Source organism: Mobula birostris, chromosome 21 (genome assembly GCF_030028105.1).
Source record: "Mobula birostris isolate sMobBir1 chromosome 21, sMobBir1.hap1, whole genome shotgun sequence".
Lineage (NCBI taxonomy): Eukaryota > Metazoa > Chordata > Chondrichthyes > Myliobatiformes > Myliobatidae > Mobula > Mobula birostris.
Window position 1 is genome coordinate 61224372 of NC_092390.1, and position 26342 is coordinate 61250713.

The 26342-nt window shown below is 41.7% G+C and overlaps 1 protein-coding gene across 5 annotated transcripts in view; it reads left to right on the plus strand.

Moving 5' to 3' along the window:
- atrnl1b (attractin-like 1b) overlaps positions 1-26342 on the plus strand; it is a 1064590-nt gene that overhangs the window by 556102 nt on the left and 482146 nt on the right. The gene's annotated exons all lie outside the window — the stretch shown is intronic.

The window sequence follows — 26342 nt, forward strand, 5'->3', positions numbered from 1 at the left end:
CCGGCACTGTTCTCCGTTGTGAAAATCTCACACAAGCGTTCTCGGCAGAAGCACGGCACAAACTCTCTCCAGTAACCTTTAAGCTATGAAGCTGCCAAATCATACCAAATAACACATAAAAATACACAGCCTATATAAAGTAGAAATAATGTATGTACAGTGTAATATCACTTACAGGAATCAGGAAGACATCGAGCACACTGATGATGGTGTGTTAGGCTGAGTCATCGGAGTTTGGGTGGTGCAGTGGCCCCTAGCCTCCGGGCAGCGAACCGATACTGATCCGTGAAGCTTGTAGGGGTACAGCGGTAGCCGGGATGCACTCAGCACATCTTTAAGAAAAAAGCCGAAACAAACGTGCTAATTAACTAGGTGCTGCCCGGCACGTAATTAATTAGCACGCTTATTTCGGCTTTTTTCTTAAAGATGTGCTGTGTGCCACCCAGCTACCGCTGCATTCTCCACGAATCGGTACCTGTCTGCGGCCTGGGGGCTGGGGTGGTGGGACACTGGAGTGTCATCTCATCGTTGATCAGGGCAGGCAGGTCATCTTCTCCTATCTCTGTCTGCCTCAATGTCGAAGGTCGAGGTTCGTCGTCTGCTGTGGCTGATGTGGAAGGCTTGCTTGACTGCTGAGCCTCGCGCATTTGTAGATCATACAGTTCTTTGTAAGCACTCAAACCATCTTGCAAATATGATCTAAACCGACGTACCATTTCAAAATTAAAGTTGTACTTTATCATTACTGATTGGGTTTCGATTGTTATCCTTTCCTCTTCCAATGGCATCAGCTCTTCATCTATCAGTTCTTGGTCATGGGATGCCAAAACCTCTTCAACATTACCTTCGTCAACTTCCAAAAGCCAAACTCACTTTGTCCTTACTTCGTTCACCACGATCAAAACGCTTAATTATGTCTAGTTTTACGCTAAGTGTAACACCCTTACGAGCTCTTTTAGGCTTTTCTGATACCTTAGGACTCAACTTGCTAACGGCTGCTCACAGGCATGTGTTAAAGCAATGCCGGCTAGAATGCCGTTCCGAATCTGGGGGAGAACGGCTGCTCGGGGCGCGCGCTGATTTTTTATTGTGCGCTGCCTTTTATCACGTGCTGCTTTTCTTCGTAACAGTGAAAACACCTTCTGTTAGCGAAAACAGGGAACTAATGTAGGTCTTTCGTAACAGTGAGGTTTCATAAAGCGAACGTTCGAAAAGCGGGGGACACCTGTATAAGCAATCTTTTTTCTATCCTGTTAAAAACAAATACAACAGTTTGAAGGGCCATTAGAAAATAGATATGTACAATGCATATGTGGGATAATTCCTGTTCTTGAATTGTGCAAAGAATATTTTAGTTTTGCAGTGATCATTCCTTTTATGCTGTAATTGTAGAAATAAAATTAATAAAATTAACTTTACATTTAAAGAGAATAAATGGAAAATGGTGACTGACGACAGAAAGGTGAGTGAGTATAAATATACACCCTATCCTCGTTATATGCGGGGGATACGTTCCTCGAAGTCGACACATAGTGTGAAAATGCATAATGTGAATAATTATTTAAATGGAGAAAATAGGGATGCGTTCTTGAGGGCTTCCTAAGTATGCTTTATCTGTAATTTATTCACATTTTCGTATCAATACGACACAAAAGCAGTACCACAAGGCAACATTCGTATTATATTTCATCAATTTAAGGTAATATTCAATTAATAAATTATAGAAGGTTAACATATTAGGGTGAACAGTACTCACCAACAGTGGCAGGTGTGTTCGCTCCGGGAAATGAGTGGTTGTTGTGGTGTCGGGCAGCTTTACATGGATGGGGTGGATGGTTGTATGTCGTCAGGATCATCAAGGACAGCAAGGGGTGAAGGAAGACTCACAAAACTCTCAGTACTGCCGGCACCAGGAGATGACACCAGTTTGAAGAAAGTGGTGAGGATTGTTTGCTTGGCAGCCTTTTGTTTTTCAGCATAAGTTTGCTTGTAGGGAAGAAGGCTTGACTGCAGGGAACGACTGAAATGCTGACTCCGTTATGAACTTGGGTCCATGTCCATCGCCATTTGTGCCAAGTGTTCCGCAGCCTTAAAAAATTCTGTCAGTTGCTTCAGAGTGGAAGACCCTAACCCCTTTCAAGGATTTATCAGGTTGTTGATGGCATGCCTGATGTTGAAGGACTTACCATTCCCTCACCGTTGGTAAACTCCTGGGATTTTCAAAATCATCTGTTGCTTGCGGCATCTGAGAGACAGTTCGCTGTAAAAAATACACCTTGAATGTGAATATCATACCTTGGTCAACTGGTTGGATCCGCAGTGTTGTGTTAGGCGGAAGGAAATGCACTGTTATGTTAGGATGAATGCCGTCCAAATGTTTAGGATGGGCTGGTGCATTGTCAAGCAACAGAAGAACTTCAAAGGCAAGATTCTGTTCTCAGCAGTAGCGTTTAGCCTCAACAGCAAAATGATTAGCAAACCAATCTTCAAAGATTTGACCAGTGACCCATGCTTTCTTTTTAGCTACCCAGTGGACAGGAAGCATATTCTTACTCAAACCCTTAAGAGCAGGGAGGTTAGTGAATGGTAAACTAAGAGAGGCTTCATCTTACAGTCTCCTTCGGCATTGGAAAGTCAATCTATCCTTTGCTGCCTTGAAACCTGACGCAGTTTTCTCATCAACACACATCAAAGTTGCTGGTGAACGCAGCAGGCCAGGCAGCATCTCTAGGAAGAGGTACAGTCGACGTTTCAGGCCGAGACCTGAAACATCGACTGTACCTCTTCCTAGAGATGCTGCCTGGCCTGCTGCGTTCACCAGCAACTTTGATGTGTGTTGCTTGAATTTCCAGCATCTGCAGAATTCCTGTTGTTTGCAGTTTTCTCATCCTTACTTATGTAAGTGCGTTTCGGCATAGGCTTCCAAAAAAGCCCGGTCTCGTTTACGTTAAAAACCTGCTTTGGTGTGATGCCTAATTCAGCTATAATAGCCTACAACTGTACAGGGTAGCATCCCAGAGCTGTGCTACCTTCACCTGATGCCGCCCTGTTTATAATTTCCAACTTTGTTTCAAGTGTTAAAGCGGTTCTCTGCCGCTTGGCTGATGGCCCAGGACTTGATATCGGATGCTTAGGAGGCATTGTTAAATATTTCAACCACAAAATCACTGCACCATAGATAAAAACACAAAAGTTTAAGAGTGCAAGATTGCACATCCATGCGTTGCCAAAACCAATGCGAGGCTGGCGGGAGTGAGACTGTGAGGCGTGCACATGTGACATATTGAGGGGAAAGCAGTACTCCTCGCATATCTGTGAATTTTGAACGCATATAACGGGAAGTTGGTAGAAATAGGTTCCTCGCCTAACTATGAATCTGCATTGTCTGAATGTCATATAATGAGGATAGGGTGTATACCAACATGTCGGTGAACCCTACAACTGATTTGCTTATTCTAAGACCCCGCGAGGATGACCAAATAATCACTTTCAGTTCGACAATAAATTTTAGTGAGCAATGACTATAATGATGAGGTAGATTTATGGTCATGTAAACGTAGAGATGCGAATATTACTGTAATCACTCACCGATCAACCTTCCTCCAAAATAAACAGTAATGCAAGGGTAGGAAGGGATCTGGTGGTCTCCTGTTTGTGTTATTAGCATGTAAGAGATTAATAGGTTTGAGCATGAATTGTCTATCGTAGAAACTCTTCTGAAAAAAACAAAGAATAATTCTGTATTGAAGTTTCATAATAACTGGACATTTTGCTGTCCTGCTTATGACTGCAGCTACCTCCTTCTGAAATAAACTGATTTAAACAAATTATACAATTGAAGTGAGTCTTCTGGTAATTCAGTGGGTGGATAAATGTCCTGTGTAACACACAAAATGCTGAAGGAACTCAGCAGGTCAGGCCGCAACTATGGAAATGAATAAACTGTTGACATTTCGAGCCGAGACTCTTCATCAGGACTGGACAGGAAGAGGGAAAATGCCTAAGTAAAAAGGTGGGGGGGGGGGAAGGAGCACTAGCTAGAAGGTTTTAGGTGAAGCCAGGTTGGTGTTAAAGGTAAAAGGCTGGAGAAGAAGCAATCTATTAGGAGAGGAAAGTGGGCCATGGAAGAAAAGGAAGGAGGAGGGGCACCAGGAAGAGGTGATATATGGTTGAGACAAAGCAAGAGGCCAGAGTGGGGAATAGAAGAAGAGATAAGGGAGTGGGGAAAAAGGCAAATGGATGAGAAGGATGCCAGGCTTTATCTATTGTTAGTGCTAAGCAAACAGATCTCAGGCAGGGAGTGATTATATGGCATATGCTATTTCATTTCTCAAATGACGTTTGGCAATAATTTAAATCACTTCATTGAGACAAATGACGACAATACGAGTGAACTATTAGACATCTGATACTTAATGTTGGAATAAACTTGGGGATAATATGGAGAGTAGTGGTGATGCTGTCCAGTGACATCTTTAGGCTCCATCTTCATTCTAGTGCTGCTTTGCAGGCAGATACACTTCCCTTTCAGCATTGGCAGGATGTGATTCTTAAGTATGGGTTATTGTCATGGAGATTTCAATCACGCTCATTGGGCTCTTAATACCTCCTACCATCTCAGAATAAAGTGCAGTTCTGTTAAAGGCAAACTTACCAAAAGGAGTTTAAAATAAACACCATTTTTACAAAATTAAATCATAAGGTTTGGAATGGAAAAAATGTTTTAATTCTAGAATGATGCTTTATGTAGTAGTTACTTGAAAACAAGCTGAAACCGCTTAGAGACTAAGCAGGGGGGTTGATACCATATGGTGCACTTCAAAATAACGATATTCCAAAGTTAAAGAGTACATCGATCCCTTATTAAGAAACCAGCAAAGACGAGCAATCTTGTAACAATAAAAACTAATGAAACTAAAACTAGCAATATAACAAAATCATGGCCTAAGTGGTAGCATTAGTGATCTTAGCATATTTTAGCATTCATTAGCAGTCAGCATAAAAACTATCACTCTCGGTTTACTCCCTGGCTGTAACCAGATTAAACTGACTGAGACAAAGTGTGAATGCTTAATTCTACACATTCGCTTCTACCATGCCCCAAACTGCTTGACAAATTACCCATGGTAAATGTGTAACACAAAATATAATACAGACAGAACATAGGTACTTGGCTCCTACACTTTCAATGTTTTTTTTCTCCAATATTTGCAGAATGTAACAACTTAGAAGTTTGTTTCCCATTTAGCTTCATAATTCCATATGAATATAGATTAAAAAGAAGCCTTGCCCATTGGAGATAGGCATTACTTTAATTAATTTTGAATTCATCTCAGATCTTAATTAGACCGAGCATTGATTAGCCTGCCTTTAGATCCGAAGAAGTCACTCCTATCAATGAGGCTTTGAAAAAAATGAATGACTCAATAACATGAAGAGTTAACTGTGAGAAAAGACCATATATTTAATAATATATTGCCTCTTAATTGCCATGTTTGATGCCATGTGTTTAGTTGTTCTGGCCCTGCATCTGACCTAATCCTGCTCCTCCTCTTGTTCCTTCAATGAACAAAATCAGCGTACGTGGTTACATAACCACTCAAACTGACTAATGGACCATGTTAATAAGTACTATAGGCATAAGAGTGGAGGCAGGGTGGATTCACATGACACACAAACTAAGAGTTTGCCAATCGATTACCATGAATACTTATGACAGTAAATCCCTGCACATATAGATAAAGGCAATGTCACAGATGCCAGCATAAAGAGGACAAAGCTTAAGATGTTTATGAGGGCACTACAAGAGACTGATCCTTCACGTAATTGTAGTGCAGTATTCACAAGCACCATCATGACTTGAAGGATTCACAGGTAAATTTCTTTAAAAAGTTATGAACCACATAACTGCATATGTTCTGCCAACAAACATCTTAAATCAGATTGACACAAGTTTACTTCTTACTGTGAAATGGTGTGTTTATTGAATGTCTTTGTAATGCAGGTTTGTATCCTGAGACTCACAGGATGGTCTGACCCACTTTAAGTTTCCAAATCTGAATTCTGTGTTCACTGTGACTGAGTAGAACAAAATCATTTGAGAAAGGCATTGACACAATGCACGAGAATATTTGTTTTGCCGTTCATGAATGTAAGAAGCAAAAGCTCGCCAGGCTTTTGTAGTACAAATACCAAATCCATTTAACATTGAACAGGTGACTTGTTTTGTGCACTGTAGTGTCTTTCGTGATTGTAAACAGCCCATTTATTGCAGTAATATTCTATAAATAATAATCTGAAAATAGTGTGAAATGATATTTTGATCTGTTAAGGTGTTATATATTCTGATTATTAATGCCGATTTTACTTTGTACCTATGTATCTGACAACAGAATCCATTCTTATTTTTCATTCTACACAGTCAGTAAAACTTACCAGTGCCTGGAGACAATCACTATATCTTATTGTTACAATTATTACAAAAATTTACAAGTAGTTTTGTGAATTGTTGTAAGTTTAAAACATTTTTACTATTTATTTTTCCCCTTTCTCATGGATGTTGCTCCTGAGCCCACAGTTATTGACTGACTTGTGGCAGCTGAATGTTAATGGTTTGTGATCATGAAGCACACTAACACATTGTAGAAGAGCTTGGTCATGTTCATACCTGGAATGTATACCATTTGAGCAAGGGTTACAGCTTAGCAGCCGAGCATAAGCATTTTGACTAAGGCTTAATTTGTGTGCAAGGGTACAAAATTGTTTTGCGACATTCCCTCTGGTGCCCTTGTTAAAATCGGTTATCTTGTTGAGGCAGACTTGGGAACAATATTTTGTAGCACAAGTCAACCATTCCCATTATTCCAGTTAGGACAACAATCAAATTAACAATTTCTTGCTTTGAGTCTGTGATAAGTCTATCCTTGCTTGCATGCTTTGGAATATTTTACCACTCTGTAGGAGAGCTTTTCAGACAGTTAGTTTTTCGCATGTAATCATTAAGCTGCTCTTGTCTTATTCGAAGAAGAACAGCTAATTTATTGAGAAGAATTTTGCTTATGAATATTGCTTCCAGTTAAGCATGGCACTGAAGTATAATTATGATTTGCAAGCCTGAAGGGTCAGTTTGGCATTAATGCGCTCATGCATTTCATTCAATAGCTGTAGTGTCCAGAAGACATAAAGGACAGTTTGAGGCAGAAATCAGAAATTGAATAAAGTCATATATTGTAGCAGAGACTTCGTGATTGGCAGTTTTGACACCCGAGTAGCAATTGGAAAAGGGCCCTTGCTAAATGAATTGGTTACCGTAGAAATAATGCTTTGAGGAACAGTTTACCCCCCCCCAAAGAAAATCTGCTGATGACTTAGTTTTCTTCAGTGTTTTTCCAAATGGCATTGCACTCATAAAATGTTATAGTAATCATTAACTTTTTAACAGCTGTAATGCATCTTCTTCTGTCTGTAACAGTGCATGGAATAAACAGGGAAATGTTACATCAGCTTGGTCATTGCAATGGTTAATGGTTAAAGGACTGCACTGTCAGCAATAAGCTGTAAAGGAAAGAAGAAACACAAGGACTTCTGCTTATCTGAAATTGCTGATAAGAGTTTCTGTCTCTTAACCAGGTCCAAATTAAATAGGACAGAGGAGATCAGGATTTTGGATACTTTAAATTGTGCTCTAAGTGTTGTTTTGTGATTTTGCTCACCTGAGCAGTGTCACAATTACTGGTTTTAAAATCACTGGCTACGCTTGCACCATTTCCCAAGACGTGGTAATTGAAAGGTTTCAAAGGTACATTTAATGTCAGAAATGTATACAATATACATCCTGAAATTCTTTTTCTTCACAACCATCTACAAAAACAGAGGAGTTCCCCAGAGAATGAATGACAGTTAAATGTTAGAACCCCAAAGCACCCCCCCAGCTCTCCGCACCCACACATAAGCAGAGGCAAAGCGATGATCCCTCACCAGCAAAAGAAACATCGGCGCCCCCCCCCATCGAGCACTCAAGCGTGCAGCAAAGCATCAATAAAGACACAGACTTGCAGTACCCCAAAGACTACTCGTTCACCTGGTAATTTGATATACCACAGGCTCTCTCTCTCTCTCTAATAAAGGAAAAAAGAGGTGTCCCCGTTTCACACGACTGGGGAGACATAACAAACAACTCGCTGATTTACGATGTTAAATGTCTGTGGCGTCACTTCTCCAAGCTCACTGCCCAAAGAACTCGGGTCTCTGGGCACACAGCCAGCAGCCAGCTTGCTGCTTTTGAGCTTCTCTCTACTCCCACGACAAACCAGGTTCCTGTAGAGGCACCGACCTTGAGTCCACCCGCCTCCAGAGCCATGAAATCCTGAAACCCTGAAGGCGAGCTAGTCTTCTAGGCTGCGTCCTTGGTATATCGAATAGTCATGGACCTTGAGAGCGGGTTCCATTCCTGCAAAGAATCAAAGTCAGCGTGTAATTCCAGGTCAGGGTCTTCAAAAGAACCCTGAAAGGGAAAAATAGTGATATTTAAGATAGAAATAGTGACTGTTGAGTAATTGCCAGTGTTGTTCCTGACTGATAGTCTGGACTTAACAATTGTTAGCTGGTTCCTAATGATGAAAATGTATTCATTGAAAATTAAATTAATTCCTTCACATTATAAAACACACAATTAAGTTGGGGGAGGGGTAAAAAATAGACTTTTAATCTCTGGTTCATACTCAGAAATGTCTGGACAACCTGATCAAAAACAGGATGAGTGTTGAGGTCAGCTACTATAAATTAAGTAGAGTTCTTCTGCTTTAGGTTTCTCCTGGCCTGCCTTATAATGCTCAAATCTAATGATTTATGTAGAAAGCTATTATTCTGGTTGTTTGTAGTTTGAAAGATGAAACTGACCTTGTATTTTTTTTACTTCTGAAAGCGCAGTACACTGTGGTTTCAATATAGTCGACTTTAGAAGACAAAGCTGAATCATGAAGTAGATGCAAAGAAACAGCAGAGGGTGAGCCTGGCTTTAGAACGATGGGTGGGTAGAGAGTGCGGTGGCCAGAGTAAATAAGTTCTCTTATTGCAATTTTTCTTTGTTTTGCTTCAGATATGATTTTGTGAAATGTATGCACATGATGCATTGGTTTAGTGTGTTCTGTTGTTCGCTTCTAATGCGTACATGTTGATTCATCGTAAGCATATATGACTCAAGGGGTAACTCTGCTTAAGTTGTATAACCAAACAGAGAGGTTTAAGGCTGATCTGAAATTGGGCCTTGGAGAAACATAGAATTCCAATTCTTTCAATTGCCATATTGTCAATTTCAACAGGCAAGATGCGTTTGATTTACATTACCAGTGAGGTCAACATTAATTTCCCTTCCCCGGAGAAGGTGGTGGTGAATACCTTCTTGAATATTCTCAGTCTTTATGCTGAAGGGATCCATACTATCCTGAGAGGCCATGCTCCCTTCTTGCTGCTGCCATCAGGAAGAAGGTAGAAGAGCCTCAGGACCCACACCACCAGGTTCAGGAGCAGTTATTACCCCTTAAACACCATGCTCTTAAACCAGAGGGAATAAATTCACTCAGCTTCACTTGCACCGTCACTGAATTGTTTCCACAACCTATGGACTCACTTTCAAGGACTCTTCATCTCATGTTTGTGATAGTTGTTGCTTTTTTATTTAATATTATTATTTTCTTCTCTATTTGTTTGCATTTTCTGCCCTGCTGGTGTGGTCTTTCATTGATTCTATTGTGCTCTGTGTATATTCTGTGAAAGCTCAGAAGAAAATGCATCTCAGTGTTGCATATGGTGGCACTTATGTACTTCGATAATAAATTTACTTGAACTTTAAACTTAGTAAGATTTGAATTCATTACAACTAGCATTGATCTCATATCTTTAATGTGAGTGAGAGTGTGCTTAGCAAGATGCTGTTGAAGAAACTTTGGATAGTTGCTGGAGTGTATCATAGATGGTATATTTTATAACTAGCTGTGCTGGAAATGGACTGAGAGAATATTTAGGGTGGGGTACAGTGCGCCAGTCAAGTGGCTCTATTGTTAGCACCTACCTTCTTGAATGTTAATGGGGCTGCATTTATCTAAAGAAGAGTAGATTATTTCCCCACAACGTTGATTTATACCTTGTTGTTGATAGAAAAGACTTACCGAGTCACATAGTTGCATTGTCACAAGATACCCAGCTTCTTGTATCCGCTGTATTCATTTGCTGATTCCTCCTGTGGTTCTCATTGGTAATGACCTGCAAGTTTGTTTATTTTGTTTTAACAGGAGAAGAAAGGACAAACTAAGTAATTACAAGCCAGTTTATCTTCAGTGATGGTAAATTATTGGAATCAATTCTGAAGCATAATCTTTCTGTTAGGAACTCACAGGCTGATTATTGATAGTGAGGATGGATTTGTAATGGGAAGGTAATGGTCATGCTAAAGAAAAGAAATTTTTGCCTAATCCACATTCTCTCATAAAATTTATCACAAGGCTGCTGCCAGGAATTTGTAGTTCATTGTTTTTCCTCTAACAATTGATTTTTTGAGTGGTGTGAATGAGAAGGGTCAATGAAGATAGTTTGTTTAAGGTAAACTTTATGAATTTTAGCAAGACTTTTTGATAAAGTGCCATGTGTGAGCTGGGAGCAGAGTAATTACAGTAGAACTGAGTGCAATGCAATGCCAGCCACAGTTGGAATACTGAATTGAGATCTCATCACCACATCACAGAAACAAGTCTGATTGTGCTAGAGAGGATGCTGTTAGGACTCAGAAATTTTAGTTGTGAGGAGTAGACTTGATTTTGTTGGAGCTGGGAAGGTTTCACTGGAGACATTAATATATATAAACTGGGATATCTAGAGAGCAGGTAAGAAGGACATCATACCCTTAGCAGGAAGTCAATATTTAAAGTAATTGAAGAAAGGATTTGATGGGAATTTAAGGAAGTTTGCTTGTGCTGTTTGGGTGGTCGTGGTATGGAACCTGCTGTCTGAATGATTGGGAAATTTGAAAATCTATCTCACATTTCTAAAGGGTTTGAATTTACAGTTGAGGAGTTGTGACCTGAAATGTTATAGAGCTTGTGCTGGATTGCAGGATTAGACTGGGTACACAGCTGTTGACAGCACAGGCATGATAGCAGAATGAATTTTGATGTTGCATCTGGTGGCTTTAATCCCAAATTCTCTTGTTGGAGATTATTAGTATCCAGCAGTATAGAAGTCAAGCACAATATTTGATTGAGGTTCTGCTGAGCCATATCTTGAAGGGTGCCAAGATATAGTGAGATCACCTATCAAGTAATTCTTTTATGTAATCAAAGGGTCAAATACCTGATACCTGAGAAACTAATAGCCCATGCACTTGACAATAATGTTAGCATCTATGCAGTTTGCTGACATCTTCTCATTGCTACCAAATCCAATCTACATCATGATTGTAGTAATACTTAGCTGTTCTTCATTTTTCAATCCCAATTTTAATTTCCCTGCATTTTCCTATCAATATATGGTATACTGTCATACTTGTTTGTGGTTGGCCGTAAATTGTTCAGATACTGCTCTCACTGGCGTGCTGGATAAGGATTTGCATTCTCATTCTCTGTCAATGAATGACAAGTGCGTTTGTCATCACACTGAATAAGTTAATAATTCTCCAAGAGATCCATCAGACCATCTTAGGCTTTGAAAAATCCAAACTCCATACAGTATCAAACTTAAACATACTGCAACTGACATACCTGTCCAGGTAAATATACACTATGCTACGGAGAGAATTTCATGACTTTTGTTTTCCTTAATATAATTAACTCCCAACATTATTTTAAACTTACTCTTCATGGATGAACCTATTCTGCTTTTTCTCACACCTGTTTAACCTGCTTCCAGGTGGGCTTTTAATTAACACTAGGTTTGGAATTACATAGCTGTTGGTCATGGTGTTGGGAGTGTAATAATGGTCTGGCTCATATGTACAAAAAGCTTCTTTACAAAACACATTCCCAAAAGCAAATAAAATCTGCTTTCTAAGTGAGCAGCAAACTTATTTATGAAATTTTTAATAATGAATTTTAGTTTTATAATATTAACTGTGACAATAAAAAGTAAATACAGTTGAATTTGTATTCTGCTTGAACTATCTGAACTAGAATTAGTTCTTTTACTGTAAAAGTTTCTGTATAAGAAATGGAGCTGTCATTAACACATCAATTGTGTTTGAAATCTCAAGTTGTATTTCAGACAACCCAAAGAAATATTTACTTTCCAAAAAGAATGATTAGATTTCGTATATACTATGATTGCATGTGTAATTATGTTGGCTCTTTGAAATAAATGAGGATTTCCTAGTATTTTCTATTATAAAGGCAAACCATTCTGCTGTTGCTCCTTATTGTAATTGCTACCAGAAGGGGAGAACAATTAGTAGATATTTGGCAGTCATTAATTGAAGATAGGTACTTAAATAGACTCGAGGAAATCAAGGGACTAAAATTTCTGTTACTTAATCTGTGCCATGATTTTCAATATATGCAGAAAGCAACTTGCCAACCATTATCAGAATAGTGCCATGTTGTCATTTATTCAACAGTTGTGATTATGTGCCTTCCACTTATTTTATCAACACGACAAATTAAATTTAAGTTTTAGGGATATTCATTGCGAAGTTATCACATGACAAGGAATCCACCTGGTCCTCTACGTCCTCCCTCTGCGTCCATATCACTTTAATGCTATTATATCTTGAAATATGAAGATTTTTAATGTGGTATTTGATGGACATTGTGGTTAAGAGTGAAGTTTGCATTAAAGGCAAGTCAACTTTCTTTTAATATTTATAATAGGTAAAATGGTTACAACACATATGTGTATTACAATACAAAGGCATGACAGAAGTCAAATCCTCAGTAGTTATTTTTGAAAACACTGAATCTTTTTCGATGTTAAGTCTTGCTCTGTGATTCAGAAATAGATAATTCAATCTCAACATAAGAGACTTTGCAGATGCTGGAAATCCGGAGCAACATATACAAAATGCTGGAGAAGCTCAGCAGGTCAGGTAGCATCTATGGAAATGAATAAACAGTTAGGCTGAGATCCTTCATCAGCACAGGAAGGAGAAAGATGCCAGAATAAGAAGGTCAGAGGAGGGCAGAGAGAACAAGCTACAAGGTGATAGGTGAAGCAAGGTGGATGGCAGAGAGCGGATGAAGTAAAAAGCTGGGATATGATAGGTGGAAAAGGTAAAGGGCTGGAGAAGAAGGAAATCGATAGAAAGGAGATTGGGCCATGGGATAAAGAGAAGGAAGAGGGGCACCAGGGTGAGGCAATAGGCAGGTGAGGAGGAGAGAGGTAAGAGGCATTGAAGAAGAGGGAAGGAGGAGGGCAAAAATGACTAAAAGAGAAATCAGTGTTCGTGCTATCAGGTTCGAAATAATTCAAGCAACACACATCGAGGTTGTTGGTGAATGCAGCAGGCCAGGCAGCATCTCTAGGAAGAGGTACAGTCGACGTTTCAGGCCGAGACCCTTTGTCAGGACTAAATGAAGGAAGAGTTAGTAAGAGTTTTGAAAGTGGGAGGGGGAGGGGGAGATCCAAAATGATAGGAGAAGACAAGAGGGGGAGGGATGGAGCCAAGAGCTGGACAGGTGATTGGCAAAGGGGATATGAGAGGATCATGGGACAGGAGGTCCAGGGAGAAAGACGGGGAGGGGGGGAACCCAGAGGATGGGCAAGGGGTATAGTCAGAGGGACAGAGGGAGAAAAAGGAGAGTGAGAAAAAGAATGTGTGTATATAAATAAATAACGGATGGGGTACGAGAGGGAGGTGGGGCATTAGCGGAAGATAGAGAAGTCAATGTTCATGCCATCAGGTTGGAGGCTACCCTGATGGAATATAAGATGTTGTTCCTCCAACCTGAGTGTGGCTTCATCTTTACAGTAGAGGAAGCCGTGGATAGACATGTCAGAATGGGAATGGGATGTGGAATTAAAATATGTGGCCACTGGGAGATCCTGCTTTCTCTGGTGGACAGAGCGTAGGTGTTCAGCAAAGCGGTCTCCCAGTCTGCGTCGAATCCACGGTCTATCCACGGCCTCCTCTACTGTAAAGATTTCCACATCCCATTCCCATTCTGACATGTCTGTCCACGGCCCCCTCTACTGTAAAGATGAAGCCACACTCAGGTTGGAGGACCAACACCTTATATTCTGTCTGGGTAGCCTCCAACCTGATGGCATGAACATTGACTTCTCTAACTTCCATTAATGCCCCACCTCCCCCTCGTACCCCATCCGTTATTTATTTTTATACACACATTCTTTCTCTCGCTCTCCTTTTTCTCCCTCTGTCCCTCTGACTATACCCCTTGCCCGTCCTCTGGGTCCCCCCCCCCCGTCTTTCTCCCTGGGCCTCCTGTCCCATGATCCTCTCGTATCCCCTTTGCCAATCACCTGTCCAGCTCTTGGCTCCATCTCTCCCCCTCCTGTCTTCTCCTATCATTTTGGATCTCCCCCTCCCCCTCCCACTTTCAAATCTCTTACTAACTCTTCCTTCAGTTAGTCCTGACGAAGGGTCTCGACCTGAAACGTCGACTGTACCTCTTCCTAGAGATGCTGCTTGGCCTGCTGCGTTCACCAGCAACTTTGATGTGTGTTGCTTGAATTTCCATCATCTGCGGAATTCCTCTTGTTTGCGTTTCGAAATAGTCCAATCTGTCTTTGTCTTTCTTCTGTACAATAAGTTTAGAATCCTTTTGCTGTTTATTCACTCTAGCAAGGTGGTTGCACCCCAACTTGCGCACACATGCAGTTTCCTGTGTTTTTCCTATTTAACTTTTTATACCGCCTCATGATGTGACATGCCTTCTTGGTGTTCCATGGCTTTAGATCCTGGATAACTGGGGTCTCTTCTGGGGGAGGTATGACATGTATAAAAAAGACTGGTTACACCTGAACCCAAAGGGATCCAATTTCCCAGCAGGTAGGTTTAATAGAGCTGTTAGGGAGGGTTTAAATTAATTTGGCAGGGGGATGGGAACTGGAGTGATAGGGTTGAGGAAGGGGAAAACAGAAATAAATCAAAGATAGCGTGCAAAGGACAGGCAGGAGATGAGGCATAATCACAGCCAGTGGAATGAGCTACAGGACAATAGAGGCATAGTGCAGTTAAAACAGAAAGCAACAAATACTGGACTGAAAGTGTTAAATTTGAATGTACGCAGCATAAGAAATAAAATAGACTATCTTGAAATCCAGCTACAGATTGGCAGGTGTGATGTTGTGGCCGTCTCTGAAACTTGGCTAAAGGATGGCTACCATTGGGAGCTGAACATCCAAGGATATACAGTGTATTGGAAAGTTAGGTTAGTAGGCAGAGGGGGTGGTGTGGCTCTGTATAAGAAATAATATTAAATTATTTGGAAGGAATGACATAGGATCTAAAGGTATAACGTCTCTATGGGTTGAGTTAAGCAATAGCAAGGGTAAAAGGACCCTAATGACAGTTATATACAGACCTCCAAACAGCAGCTGGGATGTGGATTACAAATTACAGCAGGAGATAGAAAACGCATGTCAGAAGGCCAACGTCATGTTAATCATTGGGGATTTTAACATGAGTGGATTTGGAAAACCAGAATAGTACTGGACCTCAAGAGAGAGAATTTATAGAATGTCTAAGGGATGGTTTTTAAAAACAGCTTGTTGTTGTTGAGCCCACTAGGTGATCAACTGTGCTGGATTGGGTGTTGTGCAATGATCTGGAGGTGATAAGAGAGCTTAAGGTTAAGGAACTGTTCGGGAACAGTGATCACAATATGATCAAGTTCACTTTGAAATTTGAGAAGGAGAAACTAAAATCCAAAGTGTCAGTATTTCAGTGGAATAAAGGAAATTACAGTGGCATGAGAGGGGAAAGGAACACTAGCAAGAAGGACGGCAGAGCAGCAATGGCTGGAGTTTCTGTGAAAAATGCGGGAAGTGCAAGGCAGATAAATTCCACCTTCGGGTTCTGAAGGAAGTAGCTGGAGAGTTTGCCAAGCCATTAACGATCTTTAAAGAATCAATAGATTCTGGCATTGTACCGGATGACTGGAAAATTGCATCTGTTACTCCGCTGTTTAAGAAGGGCCGGGGGGCAGCAGAAAAGAAACTGTAGACCTGTTAGTCTGACATCAGTGGTTGGGAGGTTGTTGGAATCGATTGTTAGAGATGAGATTACAGAGTACCTGGAAGCACCTGACAAGATAGACCAAAACCAGCATGGTTTCCTGAAAGGAAAATCCTGTCTAACAAACCTACTGCAATCCTTTGAGGCAATTACAAGCAGAATAGACAAAGAAGATGAAGTAGAGGTGGTGTACTTGGATTTTCAGAAGACCTTTGACAAGGTGCCGCACATGAGACTGCTTAACAATGTAAGTGCCCATGGAATTACAGGGAAGTTACTGCGTGGGTGGAGCATTGGCTGGTCAGCAGGAAACAGAGTGGGAATAAAGGGATCCTATTCTGGCTGGCTCCCTATCATCAGTGGAGTTGTACAGGGGTCGGTGTTGGGTCTGCTGCTTTTTACAATGTATGTCAATGATTTGGACTGTGGGATTAATGGATTTGTGGCTAAATTTGCCGATGATACAGTGATAGGTGGAGGAGCGGGTAGTGTTGAAACAGAGAGCCTGCAGAGAGACTTAGATAGTTTAGGGGAATGGGTAAAGAACTGGCAAATGAAATACAATGTTGGAAAGTGTATTGTCATGCACTTTGGTGGAAGAAATAAATGCGCAGACTATTATTTAGATGGGGTGAGAATTCAAAATGCAGAAATGTAAAGGGACTTTAGAGTCCTTGTGCAAGATACCCTAAAGATTAACCTCCAAGTTGACACACATCAAAGTTGCTGGTGAACACAGCAGGCCAGGCAGCATGTCTAGGAAGAGGTACAGTCAACGTTTCAGGCCGAGACCCTTCGTCAGGACTAACTGAAGGAAGAGTTAGTAAGACACTTGAAAGTGGGAGGGGGAGTGAGAGAGCCAAAATGATAGAAGACAAGAGGGGGAGGGATGGAGCCAAAGGCTGGACAGGTGATTGGCAAAGAGGATATGAGAAGATCATGGGACAGGAGGTCCAGGGAGAAAGACAAGGGCGGGGGGCAACCCAGAGGATGGGCAAGGGGTATAGTCAGAGGGACAGAGGGAGAAAAAGGAGAGTGAGAGAAAGAATGTGTGTATAATAATAAATAACGGATGGGGTACGAGGGGGAGGTGGGGCATTAGCGAAAGTTAGAGAAGTCAATGTTCATGCCATCAGGTTGGAGGCTACCCAGACGGAATATAAGGTGTTGGTCCTCCAAACTGAGTGTGGCTTCATCTTTACAGTAGAGGAGGCCGTGGATAGACTGTGGATTCGACACAGACTGGGAGACCGCTTTGCTGAACCTACGCTCATCCACCAGAGAAGGCAGGATCTCCCAGTGCCCACATATTTTAATTCCACATCCCATTCCCATTCTGACATGTCTATCCACGGCCTCCTCTACTGTAGAGATGAAGCCACACTCAGGTTGGAGGAACAACACCTTATATTCTGTCAGGGTAGCCTCCAACCTGATGGCATGAACATTGACTTCTCTAACTTCCGCTAATACCCCACCTCCCCCTCGTACCCCATCCGTATTTATTTTTATACACACATTCTTTCTCTCACTCTCCTTTTTCTCCCTCTGTCCCTCTGACTATACCCCTTGCCCATCCTCTGGGTTCCCCCCCACCCCGGTCTTTCTCCCTGGACCTCCTGTCCCATGATCCTCTCATATCCCTTTTGCCAATCACCTGTCCAGCTCTTGGCTCCATCCCTCCCCCTCCTGTCTTCTCCTATCATTTTGGATCTCCCCCTCCCCCTCCCACTTTCAAATCTCTTACTAGCTCTTCCTTCAGTTAGTCCTGACGAAGGGTCTCGGCCTGAAACGTCGACTGTGCCTCTTCCTAGAGATGCTGCCTGGCCTGCTGCGTTCACCGGCAACTTTGAGGTGTGCTGCTTGAATTTCCAGCATCTGCAGAATTCCTCTTGTTTGCGTTTTTAACCTCCAGGTTGAGCCGGTTGTGAAGAAGGCAAATGCAATGTTGGCATTCATTTCTAGAGGTATAGAATATAAGAGCAGGGATATGATGTTGAGGGTCTATAAGGCACTCGTGAGACCACACTTGGAGTATTGCGTGCAGTTTTGGGCTCCTTATTTTAGAATGGATATACTGACATTAGAGAATCTTTCACAAGAATGATTCCAGGAATAAAAGGGTTGCTGTATGAGGAACATCTGGCAGCTCTTGGGCTGTATTCCCTGGACTTCAGGAGAATGAGGGGGGGTCTCATAGAAACATTCTGAATGTTAAAAGGCCTGAACAGATTAGATAAGGCAAAGTTATTTCCTATGGTAGGGAAGTTTCAGACAAAAGGGCACGACTTGAGGATCGAAGGACGTCCATTTAGAACAGAGATGCGGAAGAATACTTTAGCCAGAGGGTGGTAAATCTGTGGAATTTGTTGCCATGAGAGGCTGTGGAGGCCAAGTCATTGGGTGCATTTAAGGTAGAGATAGATAGGTTCTTGATTAGCCAGAGCATTAAAGGGTATGGGGAGAAGGCAGGGGAGTGCGGATGACCGGATGAATTAGATCAGCCCATGATTGAATGGTGAATAGACTTGATGGGCTGAATGACCTACTCCTGCTCCTATATCTTATAGTTTATATGCCAGCAGAGATAATCCTGTTTATGTGTAGCTTCAATATGCTTGTGCATTCCATCTTTTTATTCAAAATGTAACTAATTCCTCATCTAATATAATTTATTATGAATGTGTTCTTTATAAGAGTAAATAATTTCTGGAATTCTATTAATGCAAAATATAAATCTTTAGACTATAAAACCATAACATTTAGGAGCAGACTTAGGTCATTTGGCCCTTTGAGTCTGCTCCACCATTTCATTATGGCCGATCCTTTCCCTCTCAACCCCATTCATCTGCCTTCTCCCAGTATCCCCTCAAGTCCTGACTAACTTGAAACCTATCTACCTCTGCCTTCAATACACCCAATAACCTGGCCTACACAGGCACCTGTGGCAACAATTTGACAGATTCACCACCCTCTGTTCTAAAGGAATTCCCTCTCATCTCCATTCTAAATGAATATTCCTCTATTCAGAGGCTGTGCCCTCCTTTAATTTGAGTTTAGCCATCTTCTCATCAAAGAGAAGCTGTACTGGTATCGGAAAATGGTTCTGAAGTCAAAATGACTTTTATGAATAGCTATCTAAGCTTGAAGAATTACTTGATCTACTCTAATTCTGTTCCCATGTTAAGTTAGTACAGTATACAGCATGGTAACTTAACTAGATATATGTTTCATTCATTAATAATATTAAAGACTTACAGTGGAAGCTGGATCATATTATAAAAGGAAAAAAGACCAAATCATGTTTAAAATATTATTTTTTCATTAATGGTGTCTTCATTATGCTGTAAACTGTCATTTTTAATACTCAAGCTCTTGGATAAATGAATTTTGTAACTCTGCACACCAGTTTAAAAATAACAAAATGAAAAATCTGGAATGGTAGCACACCAGATTGGGATGTTGACACATTGTGATTTCAAGTGATGGGATCTGGGTTCATGTATCAGAATTTCCAGATGGAATATTTCCAGTCTCATTTGGAAGTGCTAATCAAAGAGTGTTTTTTTCATACTGGAAAATAGAGCATATGTGAAAATACAGTTCCCAAACTTCAGGCAGTCAGTTTGAAACTTTTCTGCCAAAAGTAGAACTTACCAGTAGCCAAATATTCCCAACCACATTCCAACTTGTTGGTCCATGGCCTCCTCTTGTGCCAAGCTGAGCCCACCCTCAGGTTGAAGGAGCAACACCTTATATTCCATCTGGGTAGTCTCCAATCTGTTGGTATGAATATCGATTTTTCCTTCTGGTTAAAAAATACTTCCCTCCCAAACCCCTAACCCCTTTTCTTCTATTCCTCACTCTGGCCTCTTACCTCTTCTTACCTCCCATGGGTCCTCTCGTCTCCTATCAGATTCCTTCCTCTCCAGCCCTGCCCATTTCTCCTGCTCACCTGGCTTCACCTGGCACCTTCTAGCACCTTCTAGCTATCCTCCTTCCCCTTCCCCCACCTTTTTATTCTGGGGTCTTTTCCCTTCCTTTCCAGTCCTGAAGAAGATCGGCCTGAAATATCGGTTGTTTATTCCTATAGATGCTGCCTGACCTGCTGATCTCCTCCAGCATTTTGTGTGTGTTCCTTTGAAGACTTTCTCATGTTTGTAAAACCTTTGAGTTTCTTTCTCAAGTGTGTTAACATGAATAAAAGAATAAAAGACACAAAAGCATATTCTATCCAGAAGAAGGTAAAATCAACCCATAACTCTTTAAACCACAGTAGGGATGGGATTTGGTGTAACCATCATAAGTATATATGAGGAAAGTGAAGGCAGAATCTTTGAAGCAAATAATGAATGCCAACTTAAAAAGGGAAAAAAACAAATCATACAAAATGCTAAAACATTTGGCATTGATGTTCCCCAGTAATATAAATACATTGGATTCCAGTTAATTCAGACACATAGAGACCAGTATATCTTGGTCCAATTAAGCAGCGCCCCAGTTAGCCAAAGTTTTATGGAAATAGTTAAAAGGTACAATAGAAATAAACTGCCATTTAAATGAGTAACAAATTATGTATTTAAATGAAATGCTGAACAAATTAGAACACTACCAAACTCGAGAAAATCTGCAGATGCTGGAAATTCGAGCAACACACACAAAATGCTGGTAGAGCACAGCAGGCCAGGCAGCATCCATAGGAAGAGGCACATCTATTTTACATCTATAATGTTACATCTCTAGGAACGCTACCAATAGTACTACATACTATAAAATCGTGTATTAGTTCCTAATAGTTATCAATGGAGGAATACATCCAATATGCTGCAGTGTTCTTTTGAAATGAACAAAATCAGTGCAGGCACCCACTGAAGATAGTGGACTGCCTTCATCCAATACTTTTGACAATTGCATCTTCCAAATCCTCGTTTTCATTGTAACATTCAAGATGATTGTTGATACCTTTAAATTTGTCGTAGTTCCTAACTTCCAGTCATTTCTGGCATCTTGAAACTTAAATGCTTGAAACCACAGACAGCAAAACAGATCTGCTTATTTCCCACTAGCTATCAGTGACAAAAGTCACTGCTTTTTGAACACAAGTAATGCAATTGGTCCTATTTAAAAACTGTTTGCTGTATGCATGGCACAGTATCTGACAACCATACGACATGCAGGCTACTGACATTAGTTAGAAGCTGTTCAGCAACAGTCTCCTGTCCCAATTAAGTGGTGTAATGTCCCAAATAAACAAAGGAAATCCCAAACAACAGGAATTCTGCAGATGCTGGAAATTCAAGCAACACACATCAAAGTTGCTGGTGAACGCAGCAGGCCAGGCAGCATCTCTAGGAAGAGGTACAACTCGCAGATACCTCCTCTTATTTACCCCTTGATCGTGACCCCACTAAGGAGCACCAGGCCATTGTCTCCCACACCATCACCGACTTTATCCGCTCAGGAGATCTCCCATCCACTGCTACCAACCTTATAGTTCCCACACCCCGCACTTCCCGTTTCTACCTCCTACCCAAGATCCACAAACCTGCCTGTCCTGGCAGACCTATTGTCTCAGCTTGCTGCTGCCCCACCAAACTCCTTTCTGCATACCTCGACACGGTTTTATCCCCCCTTGTTCAATCCCTTCCTACCTATGTTCGTGATACTTCTCACGCTCTTAAACTTTTCGATGATTTTAAGTTCCCTGGCCCCCACCGCTTTATTTTCACCATGGATGTCCAGTCTCTATATACTTCCATCCCCCATCAGGAAGGTCTCAAAGCTCTCCCCTTCCTTTTGGATTTCAGACCTAATCAGTTCCCCTCTACCACCACTCTGCTCCGTCTAGCGGAATTAGTTCTTACTCTTAATAATTTCTCCTTTGGCTCCTCGCACTTCCTCCAAATTAAAGGTGTAGCTATGGGCACCTGTATGAGTCCTAGCTATGCCTGACTTTTTGTTGGCTTTGTGGAACAATCTATGTTCCGTGCCTATTCTGGTATCTGTCCCCCACTTTTCCTTCGCTACATTGACGACTGCATTGGCGCTGCTTCCTGCACGCATGCAGAGCTCGTTGCCTTTACTAACTTTGCCTCCAACTTTCACCCTGCCCTCAAGTTTACCTGGTCCATTTCCGACACCTCCCTCCCCTTTCTAGATCTTTCTGGCTCTGTCTCTGTCTCTGGAGACAGCTTATCCACTGATGCCTACTATAAACCTACTGACTCTCACAGCTATCTGGACTATTCCTCTTCTCACCCTGTCTCTTGCAAAAATGCCATCCCCTTCTCGCAATTCCTCCGTCACCACTGCATCTGCTCTCAGGATGAGGCTTTTCATTCCAGGACGAGGGAGATGTCCTCCTTTTTTAAAGAAAGGGGCTTCCCTTCCTCCACTATCAGCTCTGCTCTTAAACGCATCTCCTTCATTTCACGCACATCTGCTCTCACTCCATCCTCCCGCCACCCCACTAGGAATAGGGTTCCCCTGGTCCTCACCTACCACCCCACCAGCCTCCGGGTCCAACATATTATTCTCCGTAACTTCTGCCACCTCCAACGGGATCTCACCACTAAGCACATCTTTCCCTCCCCCCCCCCCCGCTTTCCGCAGGGATCGCTCCCTATGCGACTCCCTTGTCCATTCGTCCCCCCCATCCCTCCCCACTGATTTCCCTCCTGGCACTTATCCTTGTAAGCGGAAAAAGTACTACACATGCCCTTACACTTCCTCCCTTACCACCATTCAGGGCCCCAGACAGTCCTTCCAGGTGAGGCGACACTTCACCTGTGAGTCGGCTGGGGTGATATACTGCGTCCGGTGCTCCCGATGTGGCCTTCTATATATTGGCGAGATCCGATGCAGAGTGGGAGACTGCTTTGCTGAACACCTACGCTCTGTCTGCCAGAGGAAGCAGGATCTCCCAGTGGCCACACATTTTAATTCCACATCCCATTCCCATTCTGACATGTCTATCCACGGCCTCCTCTACTGTAAAGATGAAGCCACACTCAGGTTGGAGGAACAACACCTTATATTCCGTCTGGGTAGCCTCCAATCTGATGGCATGAACATCGACTTCTCTAACTCCCGCTAATGCCCCACCTCCCCCTCGTACCCTATCTGTTACTTATTTTTATACACACATTCTTTCTCTCACTCTCCTTTTTCTCCCTCTGTCCCTCTGACTATACCCCTTGTCCATCCTCTGTTCCCCCCCCCCCTTGTCTTTCTCCCTGGACCTCCTGTCCCATGATCTTCTCATATCCCTTTTGCCAATCACCTGTCCAGCTCTTGGCTCCATCCCTCCCCCTCCTGTCTTCTCCTATAATTTTGGATCTCCCCCTCCCACTTTCAAATCTCTTACTAACTCTTCCTTCAGTTAGTCCTGACGAAGGGTCTCGGCCTGAAACGTCGACTGTACCTCTTCCTAGAGATGCTGCCTGGCCTGCTGCGTTCACCAGCAACTTTGATGTGTGTTGCTTAAAGGGAATCCCGGCTATTTTCTTAATTGGTTTTTTGCTTTTAAGAGTTGTCCCAAATAAACAGTTGCCTGATTAACTGATGGCCCAATTAAGCACAGTATTGCTAATAGTGGCAGATAGTATCTGTCACGTGCAGAACAACTTTGCTGCAAAATCATAAAATGACCACTACTCTGAGGTACAAAAGAATATTGGGTCCGTGATTCAAGATACACATGCTCTGATATGGTAAACTGAGTGGCACATTTAGCAATTACAGCAGAGGACAACTCTACAGTCTTAAACATCAGCCAAATGATCTTTGTGATTTTTCTTTTTTTCGCTGAACAGGTTCTTTCCTTGTCCCCCCCTCCTCCATTTTGTATTTCTTTTTGAATTTGTAGATTAACCTGAAAAAGCAACCTTTTCAATTGATTATTGGATATCTTTAATTAAGTAGAGTCATAGCACAAAAACAGACCGCTCGGCCTATCTAGACCTTGGTGAACTAATAATCTGCAGTTCCATTGAAATGCACCTGGATTACAGCCCTCCATACCCTTCTCATCAATGTACCAATCTAAATTTCTCTTAAATGCTGAAATTATATGGCAGTCCACTGCTTCTTTTGGCAGTTTGTTTCACACTGTCACCATCCTCTGTGTGAAGAAGTTCCTCATGTTCCCCATAAATATTTCACTTTTCACCCTTAACCCTTGACCTTTAGTTTTAGTCTCACCAAACCTCGGTGAGAAAAAATCTGTTTCCATATCTGTACCCATCATAAAATCAGTTTTTCTTTGTTCATTTTTTTTCTCTTTCTTCTACTTCATTTCCCTTCTCCTTAATTGTATCAGTTTTCCTTAATTATGTTGTGGATGCATGATATAGCATTGAATTCTCTATTTTTATATTTCATTTTCATTTTCCTCATAGTCCTCAGAAGATGTTTTGATTTGGTTCTTCAAGAAGGTCGTCACTTTTCTCTTCAATTCACACAGGTTCCAGATTCTATTTCATTTCTTAGAAGGTTGTATTTAAATGGATTCCTGTCCACAGAAATTTGCAGTGTAAGTGCCCAGAGAATTCCAGGGGCAAATAATGGATCCAGAATTGGCTTGCTCACAGAAAGCCAAGAGTGGTTGTAGATGGGTCATATTCTCCATGGAGGCCGGTGACTAGCGGTGTGCTTCAGGGATCTGTTCTGGGAACCTTTCTCTTCATGATTTTTATAAATGACCTGGATGAAAAAGTGGAGGGATGGGTTAGTAAATTTGCTGATGACACAAGGGTTAGGGGATGCTGTGGATAGTGTGGAGGGCTGTCAGAGGTTATAGTGGGACATCGATAGGATACAAAACTGGGCTGAGAAGTGGCAGATGGAGTTCAACCCAGATAAGTATGAGGTGGTTCATTTTGGTAGGTCAAATATGATGGCAGAATATAGTATTAATGGTAAGACTCTTAACAGTGTGGAGGATCAGAGGGATCCTGGAGTCCGAGTCCATAGGACACTCAAAGCTGCTGCGCAGTTTGACTCTGTGGTTAAGAAGGCATACGATGTATTGGGCCCCATCAACCATGGGATCGAAATTAAGAGCTGAGAGGTAATGTTACAGCTATATAGGACCCTGGTCAGACCCCACTTGGAGTACTGTGCTCAGTTCTGGTCACGTCACTACAGGAAGGATGTGGAAACCATAGAGTGCAGAGGAGATTTACAAGGATGTTGCCTGGATTAAGGAGCATGCCTTATGAGAATAGGTTGAGTGAACTCGGTCTTTTCTCCTTGGAGCAATGAAGGATGAGAAGTGACCTGATAGAGGTGTATAAGATGGTGAGAGGCATTGATCATGTGGATAGTCAGAGGCTTTTTCCCACAGCTGAAATGGGAGGGCACAGTTTTAAGGTGTTTGGAAATAGGTACAGAGATGATGTCAGGGGTAAGTTTTTTACACAGAGTGGTGAGTGCGTGGAATGGGCTGCCAGCAACAGTGGTGGAGGCAAACACGACAGGGTCTTATAAGAGACTCCTGGATAGGTTCATGGAGCTGAGAAAAATAGAGGGCTATGGGTAACCCTAGATAATTTCTAAAGTAAGTACACGTTCGGTACAGCATTGCGGGCCGAAGGGCTTGTATTGTGCTGTAAGTTTTCTATGTTTCTATAAAAAGTAGCAATGTGCTTGCAGTGTTCATGCGTCACTGTCCCCTAAATCTGGGCTTATTGGAGACAGTGGAGACAGGTCTACCTGATCAGCGAGTTGCTTGTTGGTGGAGAAACTGAAGGAGTTGAGTTGGATGCAGCTCTTGTAGTTTCCTGCTATGGAGTCAGCGTGTTGGTTCTGTGTTTTGCACCTTGGCCCTAAAATAACACTGTTTTACTTGGCTGTAGTAATAGATATTCATGTATGGTTGAATGACAATTCAACTTGAACTGGAACTGCAATAAAGGGCAGAATCTTACCACTCTTTATTACTCGTATTCAAAATATTATATAAATACGGTGTCAAAATAACTTTTTCAGTTGTTACTTATATCAACTATCCAGTATGTTTCATAAATTGAAAACAGCACAAAAATCTGGGAGTGATGAGCAGGAGTTTTTAAGTTGAAGTTCAAGTTTAATAATCATTTGATCATTCAACCATACATGATTACCCATGAATGAAACAGCATTCCTCCAAGGCCAAGGTACAAAA